Here is an 11,763-nt window from a genome sequence, read left to right as displayed (position 1 = left end):
TCACCTGGCAAAAAGTGGTATAAGCAGGCTGTCTACATTTCAGCTTGGTTCCTCTCGTGGTACGTGAACTGCTCAGGGCAACAGGTCTGGGTGGAAGATTCATTGTGTGCTTAGCGAGACCCCATCTCTACTAAAAATAGAAAGAAATTATCTGGACAACTAAAAATATGTAGAAAAAATTAGCCGGGCATGGTGGCGCATGCCTGTAGTCCCAGCTACTCGGGAGGCTGAGACAGGAGGATTGCTTGAGCCCAGGAGTTTGAGGTTGCTGTGAGCTAGGCTGACGCCATGGCACTCTAGCCGGGGCAACAGAGTGAGACTTTGTCTCAAAAAAAAAAAAAAAAAAAAAAAAGAATTAAAACCAGGTCCTTGTCCTCAAGGAGCTTCGAATCTTGCTGGATGGACGTGCCATATGCATGCACCCAGTTACACGAGTGGTCCAGACTCCAGGGCTCATCCCAGGACTTCAGAGAGGTGGAGGCTTCCTGGAAGAGATGGACCTTGAAGCATGGGTTGGGTTTGAATACCCTGGAAAGAGAGAAGGCAGAACACTCAGATACACTTCCACCTGCTATGGCCCCTGCCGCTCTTGCTGTCCTCTCCACCTACCACTGTCCTCCATGTCCACTCTCTGCAGCCACACCGGCTTCCTTCCCATCCCTCAACTACCCCAAAGCTGCTCTTGCCCCAGGATCTTTGCACTTCCTCTTACCTCTGCCAGAGACACTCTTCTACCACATTTTCCTGTGCCTGTTCTAATGACACCTCCTCAGGGAGGCCCTCCCTGACCACTCGAGCCATCTCCTGGCCTCTCTCACAGGCACAGGTCATTGCCTTACGCTGTTTTATTTCCTCCCCAGCACTTGTCGCTATCAGAATCTACTCATTGCCCTGCTAGACAGAAGCTGCCTGAGAACAGGGGCTTCACGTATCTTATTCACTGCAGGTCTCCAAGCGTGTCCAACAGTGCCCCACACAAAGCTGGCTCTCAATCAACGTTTCTGTCAATAAATGAATGGACTTCCATTTACCCAGCTGAAAAAAGAGGGGATCATCTTTTACTGGGGTTCCAGCCTGGAAAAGTGCCCCACGCTGGTCTTTAGGAGACCCTCAAACCTATTAAAATTGAATATAAAAGTCTGGGCATCTGTGCATTTTTCTGCAGAGAAAGTTCATGGCTTTCTTCAGATTCTCAAAAGGACCAGCCAGGAATCCAAGAAGGAACCTCTGCTCCAAATGACCCCCAGGCCTCTCCCTGGTCCAAAAGCCAGGAGATTTAGCCATTGAATACAGGGTGCTAGAAGACTTCCCAGATACCTGTTTTGCCATCTGGACAGATGTACATTTTTATAGGATTGGTTGCTATAGATCCCAGGCATTGTGGGGACTAAAATTAACCGAAATTTTGTGTTTTTCTTCATGAACTAAGATGATGATTATGATGAAGCTGAGCCAATGGAACTGTTCCCAGTCTTTGGCTGGGGTTCCCATATGGCATTCAGTTCAGGAATCGGAAATCTGGTCCAAGCTAGGCTGAAGCTTGGGACAGAGGTCTCCTCTGCGGGCCATCCCCTGTGGGGACACCCTGAGCCAGGATCCTTTGAAGAAGGAAAACTTAGTAGGTTTTATATCTAAGGATAAGAGCCGGCTGGGGGAGCAGGAGCTTCTGAAGCAAGGGTGACTCTGACTGAGAAAGACCACTGGGACTAAGGCGGGTCCTACGGCCACCACCAAGGGCTTGGTAGGAAGGGAGAGAAGCGCAACCCAGCCAGGTGTGACAGACCTGGTGCAAGTCCCTGCTCTGCCGCTGAGTCGCTGAGTGACTCTGGGCTCATCCCTGCCCCTGTCTGAGTTACACTTTTTCATTTGGAAAATAGATTGGACAGCAGAGTAGTAGTAGTAATAAGAGCTAGCATTTATTAGACACCTACTATGGGCCAAGCACCGAGCTAAGGTCTTTGCATATATTTTCTGGTTTAATTCTTTTATAAATGTGGAAAATGTAGTTCAGATCAATAATTTGTCCAAGTATGTGACAAATCAGGGAATCAAATCCAGGTTTAAGGGACACCAGAGCCTAAACGCTTGACACACTGTATAAGCCTCAATTCCCCTCCACACTGACATCGGTGGACTCCAGACCATTCAGCCATTGGCAGTCCTCTCGTTTGTCAAGTATGTTGCTGATCCACATTAAGTTGGATCAACTTTCATCTTGCAAACTGAGGAGTCAGTACATCGGGGGCCCTGCTGCCTGCCCACCACCCCCTCCAGCCACTCTCCAGCTGTGCTCTTCTGGTCACTTCCCACCTGACCCTGATCCCAGCCTCCTGACCCAGCACCCAGGCCACAGCCTTAGACCCCACTGGCCCGCAGCTTTGGGAATGCCCACATGGCCTGCCATCCAGGCTCCCTGCACCCCAGAGCACCATCTGCCTCATGCACGCGTGCAATCAATCTTCATTATGCCTTGAATCAGGCACGTAGCAGTGAGTAGGACGGACGAGACTGCCCTTGTGCACTTTACATTCCGGTAGGTGGAGGCTGGAATGAACTTGCTTCAGGTTGTGCTAAGTTCTATGGGTGAAATGAGCGGGATGGAAGAGAAAGCAGTGGGGAACGACTGCAGGTGGGGGTGTCAGGGCAGGCCTCCTGGAGGAGGCAAGATAAGTTGAAAGATAAGCCCAAGAGGAGGGCTGGGGAAGACTATTCAAGTCAAGGGGAGAATAAGCACCAAGACCCTGAGGTGGGGAGAGCTTGGCTTTTCAAGTAACCGAAAGCGTGGCTGGAATCACCCATTGGAGGAGACTGGCCGGCCCCTCCCATGCTTCTTCCTCCTTTCTCCTTCCTTTTCTTCTTCTTTTTTCCTACCCTTTTCTACCCTTTTAGCCATTCCAAAGTACCTCCTCATCTACTATCTCAGAGAGTGACATAGTAGTCCTGTGAGGGAGTCAGAGTAGGGGTCAACACCTATGGTGTAGATATGGGGAAACTGAGGCCTCGATTGCCCAGTGGAGCTGGGGCTCAAACCAGGTCTCCTGACCCTGGCTCAGCACCAGATTCTCAGCCCCACCAAGAACCTGCTTGTCCTTCCGCTCAGTGAGTCCAAAACCTCTGTCACCTGGGCCACCTGATGAACCGTCTCTGGGAGCCGGACTGGGGCCAAGTACACAACCAGTGTCCCCACGTAAGGGCAGGAATACCTGGATGGGGAACAAGAGGTCTGAACTCTGGAAATAGATCAGGGAGGCTCTGTCAATTTGGCTTCTGGCAAGGAGGAAAGCAATCAAGCAAAAAGTTAAATAAATAAAAGCAGTGGCCGGGCATGGTGGCTCGTGCTTGGAATCCTAGCATTCTGAGAGGCAGAGGCGGGAGGATCGCTTGAGGTCAGGAGTTCGAGACCAGCCTGAGCAAGAGCGAGACCCCGTCTCTAGTAAAAATAGAAAAAAAATAGCCAGGCGTGATGGCGCCCGCCTGTGGTTCCAGCTACTCGGGAGGTTGAGGCAGGAAGATCACTGGAGCCCAGGAGCTTGAGGTTGCTGTGAGCTAGGCTGATGCCACAGCACTCTAGCCTGGGCAACAGAGTGCGACTGTGTCTCAAATAAATAAATAAAAGCAATGCCAAGAAACATCCCCTAAGACCGGATAGAGCATCAGGATCTATAAGCATAACTCCTGAGTGGGCCTTTCAGCTAAAAATCTCAACAAATTTTCCATGTGGGAACGTGAGGGCCCTGGGGGATTAGGTTCCACTGGAGTAATTATGACTAAACTGGGAAGAGAGTCAGAAGCTTGGCAACACACTTGATGCTCATTACCTCATTTAACCTTCATGACAACACTGAGGTAGGATGTTTGCTTCCAAGACTGTAAAAATTAAAAATTACCACCAACTTGGTGACTTAAAAACAACACACATCTATTATTGTACAGTTCTAGAGGTCAGAAGTTCTAAAACCACAGTATTGTAGAGCTGGGTTCTTTCTAGAGGCTTGAGGGAAGTATCTGTTTTCTTGCCTTTTTGAGTTTCTAGCGGCCACCGGCATTCCCTGGCTCACGGCCCCTCCCTCCATCGCTCCAACCTCTGTGCTGTCTTCACGTCGTCTTCTGACTGTGACCCTCTGGCCTCCGTCTTACAAGGACTCTTGTGATTACCTTGGGCCCAGCCAGATAATCTAGGACAATCTTCCTAACTCAAACCCCTTAACTTCATCTGCAAAGTCCCCTTTGCCACGTAACGTAGCCTATTTACAGGTTCTGGGGATTAGGACATGGAGATCTTGGGGAGGGGGCATTATTTTGTCTACCATAGGTAGGTACAATTACCAATCCCATTTTAAAGATGAAGAGACAACAGTTTAGAGAACTGAATAACTTGCTCAAGGTCTCACGGTGGTGAAACCAGAATGCACACAAGCAGCTCCACCCTGGACCCCTCTCTGGATCCCACTCTCCACAGCTCTGCCATGCACACCTCTGCCCATTCTGCCCATCTGGCCAAGGCTGCCTCCCTTCCCCCCACTGCCCCACACCCACCCATCCTTCAAGCCCATACTGGATCTCTCCTCCTCTTTCAAAGCTTAGAGCTGATAGGGCGCTTCAGCCCTGTCCAAGCCCACATTCTCCTTGTATGGCTGGGGAAACTGAGGCTTCCAGGTCCCAATGTTACAGCATAGACAGCTGGGCCTGGGGCCTTGGTGTCCCAGCCTGAGGCCAGCTCTGGCCTGCTCCAAATCTCTGGAGGCAGGGACTGGGCAGGCTGACCCCCCTTGGGCTGAGGATTATGTATCAAAACTCTCAAATGTACCCTTTGTGTGTCTGGCTCAAAGTCAAGGCTGCCAAGTTAAAAAGGCTCAGGAACATTGGAGACTGACTCAGCCTGTTGCCTTGTTACTGTAGCCTTCCCTGGGCAGACCCTCCCATTGGCTGAAGGGCACAAAGATCCCATTGTCATCTGGCCCTGGGTCCACGGGGCAGAGTAGCCGCTGCTGACCAGGGCAAGGCCAAACAGAGAGGAGGATGAAATTTGACTGCGGCACCCTCCCCACTCTCAACGCTCCCACTGAGCAGCCAAAGGTTTCTCCCTCAGCCCTTTACAGCTCACAAAGGACCTTTATCCTCCTAATCCTACTGAGTGGCACATTTAGTCTATAAGGTAGAGAAGTCAGGATTCACTAAGCACATTTGGGCATGGGCAGACAGAGGGACTTGCCCAGTGTCACACAGCTGGCCCATGGTGGAGCTGATACGAAAACCCCCAAATTCTTAACACTTGGTGTAAGATTCCAGCTGCCTCCACACAGGGTTCCCGTAAGAGTTTGCAAAGCCACCTCCTTCTCACAGACCCTCACTCTCTACAAGGTAACAAATGGTTAACAATGTATTAGGTGACCTTCTCACTTTGACACAAACCCACCTGTCCTAGTCCGGTTTGTACTGCTAATAGCAGAAAACCTGGGACTGGCTGATTTATTGGTTCATGGTTCTGACGACTGGGAAGTCCAAGATCAAGGTGCTACATCTGGCAAAGGCCTTCGTGCTGCCTCATGCCATGATGGAAGAGCAAAGAGAGAGCAAGAAATTCAGTTTGCAGCCTCAATCCCTCTTATAATCAGCATTAATCTGTTCTTGAGGAGCCCCATGACACAGACACCTCCCACTAGGCCCTACTCTCACCACTGCTGCACTGGGGGTCAAGTTTCCAACGTATACTTTTTGGGGGACACATTCCACCCATAGCACCTTCAAGGAGAAGCATTGATTTGTGTTCTGATTTGGGTTCTTCCCTTAGTAGGACCTGTGCCCTAAGGCCCAGACTACGGTCTGGCCTTGAGAAGCTCACCTTTCTTTTCCTGGGTCCTCTTATCTGTAAAATAGGCATGATTATAATATTTGACCCTCCTGGGTACAAAGTCAGTGTAAGATTCCAGTGAACACAGGTTTTAGAGAGTCAGTAAACACAGGAGAGTGGTTAAGAGGCCCAGTTTGTAGCCAAACTTCTGGGCTTGGGTCCTGGAGCAAGTTATTTAACTCTAAAAAAACTTGAGGCATGTCATTTGGTCTCCAGCCTCAGTTTCCCTCAAGTGTAAAGTTCTTGTGAGGTTCTTGTGAGGATTAAATGGATAACATGTGTAATGCATTTGGCTCACTGTTGCATATCCTAAGCACACTAGAAATGTTAGCTATTTTATGATTATATCATCCAATTCAAAATTTCCCAAGTGTGTTCTACAAAATATTAGTCCTATAACATATTCCAGAAAGAAAGGGAAGTGCAGCATCCACCACCTTCCTCATGAACGTTCCCGAGGCACATTAAAACATTAAAGGCCCTGAAATTTCCTGCAGAAAGGAAACCTATTGAGCCCTGTTTAACCTATCACAGAGCCCTCTTTTTCATGAATTTCTGAATGCATTCCAGAGAACTTATGCTCCATGACAAATTTTTTGGGAAAAGTTTATTTGAACCAACACCCTCATTTGAAGAAGAAAGTGAGGCTTAGGAAAGTGAAGTGACCTGTCCTGGGTCACTTGGCAAGTAAATAACAGAGCTGGGACTTGACCCAAGCCAATTAATTCATTGGTCTTTCTATTAAACCACACCGAGAAAACGCCTTCTGCTGTTGATGTGGACAAGCACTCTCTAAGCGGTAAGGATTTGTATTATTGGTTTCATAGCCCTCAAGCCTTTCTCAGGGGCTCTGCATCCATGACTCTGATGCTGCAGGCTCCTCCTGGCCTGGGTGGCCTCCCTGCTGCCCCGGAGCTGTGTTGGAGGAGCTCGGCAGTGGATTGGTTCTGTCTCCCCCATCCCTGGGTCTGTAATATTATAGCGGCTGGTCCAGGTCCAGGGAACTCTCACACGCAGGCACCAATTTTCTTCTGAAACCCCACATGCCTGGAAATCTTTTCTGAAGGAGGGGGAAAGCCCAATAACCCAATGTTGACAACGTGGCAACTTTACACGTTCTCTGACGTGGCCCGCAAACCAGACCTCTTTTCAGCTTTAGCCACTGTGAAGCCAGGAGTAATGACAGCCCGCCAGCCCAGAGACGTGGCAGCCTGTGCTGTGTGACTCAGCCAACCTGAAGGCTCCGTCCATCTTCTCGGGGTCTCCGGGCTGGGGCAGAGGCCGATGAGGAAGGGAGATCCGGATGAAGCAGCTCAGGCCCGAACCCCTTCTCCAACCCTCGTCTCTTGTCTCCTCCGTCACCCCGGACAAGGCAGGCCTTGCTGTCATCTCTGGGGCTGATCCAGAGCTGCCCCCTTGTGTCACCTCTCCCCACACCCAGCTTTTGGACCTCTCCTTGGACAGGAGCATCGAGTAATGATTCTTCCAGATGCTCATGTCAGTGGTTTCCAAACTGCAGTCCCTGCTGCAGTAGGAGTTCCATGCAAGAGCCTTAAGCCGGCAAGAGGAGGGCCAAGGGGGCAGATCTCCAGGCCCCTGGCCCAATCCCTGCTTCAACCAGAGCAGAACTGCTTCTGTCTGACATATTGAGCTTTTGCCTAAGACTTCATTTCTAAAAATAGTTTTACTACTTCTTTAAAAAGTTTGAAATGCACTGATTTATTTTCAGCCCACTGGCTCTCCAGGTGAAGAAAAATGAGCCCTGGAGTGAGGGGGTGATCTGTGCGAAGACACAGAGTATCACAAACTGGGTGATACTGGGAAGAGGGAGGGTTCCAAGAGCCCAGCAGGAGCCACAGAAGACATGGAGCCCACTTCCCGGAAGCTCACAGTCGTGTCACTTCCGGCACGCAGGCAGAAAAGTACACCTCCTCCCAGAAGCAGGAGGAAGGGGCTCCCTCCACCAGCCAAGTGTCCTCACAAAGGAGAAACCAGGGATACCAGGAGGCAGGCTCAGCATCTTCAGGTGCAGGCAGGTGACACAGATGAGAGCAGCCCCTTGAGGACCCTATACTGGGAGTTGTATATGTGGGGCCTACGCCAGCTGGGAGAGCAATCGCCCCACTCAGGGGCTTTTGGATCCTTTCTCCCTCTTTTAAAATGTTTTCTCCTGCACCTATCTGGGGCCACCATTTTGGTACCTTTACTGATAGGGGCTGGATTCACCCTTCTTTTAGGGAACTGAGCGTCCCTCTCCCATATTCTTCTGAAAGGCCAACATCTAACTTCCTGGTTTTGAAAACTCTAAAGTGACCCAACCTGTTGTTTCCCTCTTACTCTTAGTCTGTTCCTCTTCTCCTTCGTCTCTCTTGTCTCCTTCCTTTTTGCTTGGACCCCTCCTCTTTCTGTCCTTCCAACCCAGTTAGAAAGTGCCCTGGACAAGGGGATGAGAGACCTGGATTTCTCACCCGGTCAGTAAATGACGTGGGCAAATCCTTCCCCGCTCTGGGCGTTAATTTGCTCATTTGTAAAAGGAGGGTGCTGGGTTAGGTCGTCGTCTCTAAACAGGGCATGATGAGGACCTAACGATGGGGCTCAGACCCCCCCAAAGCCCCCAGAGGCAGCGGTTGGTTTGATATGAGAATTGTGAGCAAGGGCTCTGCAGCTAACGCAATGCTTGAAAATCACTAGGCCACGTGACTTAAGGGACTTTCAGCTCGTCAGGGCGTTAAGTTCAGTGTTTTCCTTGTGTTTCTTTCTGCCTCCTGCTTCTCTCCCTGCCCTGGATTCCCCACTCAGATCCTTGAGTTTTCTAGCAGAGCCTTACCATTCTTCAGGGTTGCAACCATAAGTCTCTACTGCTCTCTCTCTAGATGCTGGACTCTGCCCTTTCGCTTGCAACGTGGGAGAAGAATTCTTTCCTGGGATTCCAGAACAATGAGGGAGGCCCAGGGGCCATGACAAATGGTGGCCAGTAGCCCCATCTGGTGCAGCTCTGAGATGTCCATGTCCTCCCCACCCCCGCTGAACTGCCCGCCTCCCAGCCCCATCCCAACTTAGGTTATTCTCCTGATTCAGACATTTTTGTGGTGTGAAGTCACCTCCGCCCAGCCAGCTGAAGCCGCTTGCTCCAGCCCACTGCAGCTTGATGGCCCTCCCTTCCCCTGCCACGTCCCCACACCCTCAGCTCCTCTCCTCCAAGCACTCAGAATTTCCACTGGATTTCCTCCCAATTCTGCAAGGAAATGCAGACGGAGTGGCAAGGACATGGCAGATTCAGCTCCGTCCTCTTCCCATAGCTCCTGGTACAGGTCCTGGCCGTACCTGGCCATGGTCAACTCCCAAGGAAAAGTAATGAAAATGAGTGTTAAATCAAGACAGAGAAAGAGACAGAGTCAAAGGAAGAAGGAGAGACAGAATCAGACAGTGGAAGGGAGAGAAAGACACTGAGAATCTGTCATCATCAAGAGGGAGACAGGAAGAGACAGAGGTGAGGAGACAGAGAAAGGAAGAGACAGACACAGAGAAACATGTGTAGAAAACTGACCTGAAACTTAGCAATAAGACAAAAGGGTAACTGCATGTCCCCTTCTCCTTAGACTGGAGCATGATCTGACAAGCCTATCCCAAAGATCATCTTCTAAAGGGGCTGCTTCCTTGTTTGGCTTGCTATTTACTATTGATTAGGGCTCTGACTTTGAAGTTACATGTTAACTAGCAGATTTCTATCTAGTCAAAAATAGAAACCCAGAGATTACAGTGTTATCGCCTTGTAGGATATTAGCCAGTGTTGTATATGACTTAGCAGTCTTTTTTCAGCATTCTTCAGTGCCTGAGCTACATAATCTCTCTTTGGATTCTCTTTGAACCAGCTTTACCATTCTGCTTATTGCTTCCTTAATAGGTTAAGTAAGTCATTGACATGTGCTCATTTTTTATTTGTATGAGAGTTGTGTTTCTAACTATTAAAAACTGTATTCTCGTTCGAGTTGGTGTTTAAAAAAATAACTGTATTCCGATAAGAGAGGCAGAAATAGAGTGAAACAGAGGTGAAGAAAGAGAGTGAGAGGCAGAGGCAGAAGTAGACAGGGCAGGAGACATAGAGACATTGAAGGAGGCCAGAGAAAGAGATCCAGAGAAACAGAAAGAAACAAAGGTAGAGACCCTGAGACCCAGTTAAACCCATGCACAGAGAGAGAGAGAGAGGCGCACTAGCAGCAGAAAGCAGGGGCAACCATGCGTACATGAAAGACTACAAATAACTGTGGTCTCTGGGGAGAGACTAGATTGGAGTGGGAGACAGAGGTGACAGGGGACCTTTATATTTACTTCCTTATACTTCTACGCTGAATTTCTTATGTGTCTATAGTCATGTGTTATTTTGTACTTTTAAAAGAGACAGACATAGAGGGAAAGGCAAAGCGAGACTGTGAGGAAAGCAGAACCCACTAGAGAGAGGCGACATCAAGAACAGCAAAAGCAGAGAAAGCAAGACTCTGATGGAAGGAACAGAGCAAGCTAGAGCTGAACTACAGTTGGTTGGTTTGATTGTTAGTCTCTCCTGCAATACTGGGAGGCCCTTGAGGGCAGGGACCAGAATGGCTGGATCCGAACTCTTTGCACTTGCTAAGCTGGGACGCTGGCACTGCGTGGTGCTGTCAGAAGTTGTCATAGCATAGGGGGAGCAGAGAAGAGGCAACACAGAGAACAGAGGCAGACCCAGAGCAGGGACAAACAGAGGCAGGGCAGGCAGAGGAGCAAACAGGAACAGGGCTGGGCCTTCTACCTCCTTCTGGAACTAGGATTCCCAGGCCTGAAAGCCAGTGTCTTTTGGAGATGTCAAGGAGATAGAGGACACCAGTCATACTGGATTAAGGCCCACCCTAATGACCTCATAGATCACATTCCGAGGTACTACTGGGGGTTAGGACTTCAACATGAATTTTGGAGGGGCACAGTTCAGCCCATAATGTATGGTAGGTGAATTATATCTCAGTAAAGCTGTTAAAAATATTTTTTAAAAAAAGAAAGAAGGAAAGTGGTTGACCTAGAGGCACAGTGTGCTGGAGGATTCAGGGAGAACTTGCTATTGCAAGAGTCCAGGGAACTGCAATGGTAATAGAAATGTGGGATACATTTGAGAGCTACCTCTAGGGTAGTAGGAACAGTCTCTTAGATGCAAATCTGATGACGTCACTGCCCTGCCTGAACACTTCATTCCCTCCAGGATACCGTTCAAGCTCCTGAAGGCGGTTTACAAGTCCCTGCATATCCTGGCCCCTGCCTGTCCCTCCAGCTCCATCTGTCAACAAACCTCACCCCTCGCCCCGCCCAACCCCAACACAGTCTAACAGATGGACCCACTTGTAATTGATCTATCAGACCAGGGTCTTGGCTGCCTTTGTATATATGTGAACGAGCCCACAAAGGGGGTTCACTGTTGCTCCCAGCACAGAAAGCCAATTACTGAGACAACAGGATTGTCACAAAAGAAAGGATTTATTGCAGGAGATGCGTCAACCAGGAGGTGAGAGGTACGGACTGTCTCAAATCTGCCTCCCGAACCAACAGGGTCAGGGGATTTTCTGGAGGCGAAATGAATAAATGCATGAGGGGAGTGAGCATCATTACATGTTTCGGGTGGAGTGCAAGGGACACAAGCTCAGTGAGAAATCATGCTAGTACATACATATACATCCCATGATCAAAAAATGGTGGGTAAGTCTCTCCCAGCATGGGGATTTCAGTAGTATAATTAGTAGTTAATATTGGTCATTCTTTCAGCCTTGTGCACAGGCAGGGTGTGGGGAATAGGTTCCTCAGTGGGTCCTTGGGTGCAGTCTGTGGTGGGGTGTCACCTATCTTTGTCTTCTTCTGGACAAACTGGGTGGTGTAAGGCTTGTAGTTATCTC

Source organism: Eulemur rufifrons, chromosome 10 (genome assembly GCF_041146395.1).
Source record: "Eulemur rufifrons isolate Redbay chromosome 10, OSU_ERuf_1, whole genome shotgun sequence".
In the NCBI taxonomy this organism is placed as follows: Eukaryota; Metazoa; Chordata; class Mammalia; order Primates; family Lemuridae; genus Eulemur; species Eulemur rufifrons.
Note: the sequence above shows the minus strand (reverse complement) of the source record.